The sequence below is a fragment of the Triticum dicoccoides genome, chromosome 1B, assembly GCF_002162155.2.
Source record: "Triticum dicoccoides isolate Atlit2015 ecotype Zavitan chromosome 1B, WEW_v2.0, whole genome shotgun sequence".
In the NCBI taxonomy this organism is placed as follows: domain Eukaryota; kingdom Viridiplantae; phylum Streptophyta; class Magnoliopsida; order Poales; family Poaceae; genus Triticum; species Triticum dicoccoides.
The window spans coordinates 80,551,238-80,553,921 of record NC_041381.1 but is presented as its reverse complement, the minus strand read 5'-3'; positions in this window follow the sequence as shown (position 1 = coordinate 80,553,921).

Below are 2,684 nucleotides of genomic sequence, written 5' to 3'. Positions count from 1 at the left end.
CTCCCCCTGCCGGCGAGCCGCGCTGGTCCTCGCGCCCCTGGGACACCTTCCAGCACGAGCCGCCGCTGGATCCAGGCTGCGGTCTCCTCCCACCACCGGATCCAGGCCACGGCGACGCCCCATCCCCACCTCCCCCCCGCACCACCAGCTACCAGCATCGCACAGGGCCATGGCTCGCGGCCCAACTAACTACCTCCAGTGGCCAAGACCCGGAGCCGCGACCACCTGGATCCGGCCTCGCCTCCTCCACACGAGCGCCTACCTCCCTCCTAGCCCCCCTCGCCTTCCTCCTCATCCGGCGGGCCTATTAGCACCAGATCCTGCCGATGCCGATGGATATGGCCGCCTCCAACCACCAAGGCCCGGATCCGTGGCTCTCTCTGGTCGCTGGCTGCTGCCTAAATCCAGCCCAGGCCGCTCGTGCTACTGCCATAATGGCCGCGCCGGCAACGTCCACGGCGTCGAACCGCTACTGCCGTCCTGCTTCTTGCGGTTCCGAGCCACTTTCGTCGCGCTCCGACTCTCACCGGCGTCCACCGGGATCGACCTCCTGACTTAGCCATGCGGTTAAGCAGCTAGGAAGGTTCGCTGGCTTCCGTCGTGCAGTTCGCCGCGCCTCCCCACCGCTGGTGACGAAACCTCCGCCGCCGCAGTGGAGCAGCGCCACCACTGTGGCCGTACCCCATCCGCGGGGACGCCAAGGCTAGTGCGACCAGGGCCTGGAGCTCGCCTCTTCCCCTGTGAGGGGCTTCGACGGATCCTTGTCCCGCACCCTCCTCCACCTTTCTCTGGCGCTCACAGGACACAGCTGATGGGTGCGGCGCCTCGAGTGGTTGCTACCAGCGGCGGATGCAGCCTCGTGCCCCCCGCGATCGGATCCCATCCCCACCACCTACGGTCACCATCTGTGGTACTGCATCCGCGGCCACGACTTCTCTCCCTCACGCCCTTCGACGACCCCCTGATCCCCTCCCTGAGGTGAACTCTATGCAGCTCTGTTAGGGGCCCAATTGCAAATCGTGCAGTTCATTTTGAGGCGTGTTTTTTGCTAGGACCCAGGATGCAGCTCACTTAGAAATCCTTTGGTGGCCCCGAACACTTCCTGCAACTCTGTCATGGCATTTGTGCATCTCTCTTCTTCTCTATGTGCAATGCAAAAAATTCGGTTGATGTGCAGCCGCCGATGATGGCTCCGGCTCTGTTCTCTCTGTTGTGCACAAGTCCATGGACCCAATTGATTTTATACTTTTCATTTTGAGGGCTATTGTATTAAAAAAAGGGTTATTTTGTATGGCTGGGGTGTGCACATGCAGTTCGCCGGCGAGCTGCTACCGGTTGCAGCAGCACAGGCGAGCTCTCTTCTTTTCTACTGCTATTTTTAGTAGAAAAATGTTGTTTTTTTGTGTGTGTCATGCTGGAGACGTTCATTGCACTGTCGATGGCAGTTTATACTTTGTAATTGAGAAGTGCCTACGTAAAATTTTAGTTCCTCGTGACACCACCAGTATAAATTTCAGCTCAGATGTCCCCTGGATGTGTGGGATGCATCCCTTTATGTTGAAGTTTTTTGCCCTCCAATGTGTGTTTTCAGCATTTTTGCATTGTACATGCAGTGCACATGTGCCGCCCCCTATAGTGCACTAGTATTGTTCGTGCAGTGCATTAGTCTTTTTCGTGCAGTGCAAAACATATGCAGATAACTGCTCTAGTCTTCGCAGTGCAGAACACACGATGGAAAAAAGAAAAAGAATAACTTCCCAACAAGTCTAATGCGGTTTACTTGACCATTTGATGCCGTGCGGTTTTCTAACTGAAGCAGTGCGGTTGGTCGTCTGATGCTGTTCATCTTGTAAGTGCAAGAAAAATTGTTACGGAAGCGAAAAAAGTAATGCGGTTCACTTCTTGATAGTGTTGTGCTTCATTTACACCTGATGCAGTGCGGTCCACTCTTGTTCATAAAAAATAATTAAAAAACAACAAAAACTCGTCCGACAAAAGAAATTATGCAGCTCGCTTGCCCATCCGATGCAGTGCGGTTTTCATTCAAAAGCAGTGCGGTCGGCCGTATGATGTTGTTCATCCCGTAAGTGCAAAAAAATTGTTACGAAAGCGGAAAAAAGTAATGCGGTTCACTTTTTGGTACTGTTGTGGTTCATTTACACCCGATGTGAAGTGCACTCTACTTTCTCGTTCTTGAAAAAAAATCATGTTTGAATATAAGAAACCATGCAGTTCTCTTACCCGTGTGATGCAGTGCGGTTTTTCGTCCGTTGCAGTGCGGTTTTCAGTCGAATGAAGTACCCACGTCGATTTGGGTGTCGCGAAAAATAGAGTGTCCGCATTTTGGTACATTCGACATTCCTCTTAAACCGTAAAGAATTAGAAAGAGTGTTCTACATGAAAGAGTTGCGTGTCGTTGATATCTTTCCCACAACGTATCGTTTGAATCATTCCGACCAGCGGTTTGCAAAAATTTCACCAAAAACAACCGCTGCCACTCATCGTCCGTCGCACGATTTTCAAAATTAACTTAAAACCGTAAGGAATTTCAAAAATATTTCAACATATGAAAGTTGCATCTCGTTCGTAGCTTTCCAACGACATATCACACGCCTCGTTTCGACAAATGGTTCAAAAACTGGAGCGAAAACAGTACCGGAAATTTGAAAAAAATTGAAAAACAG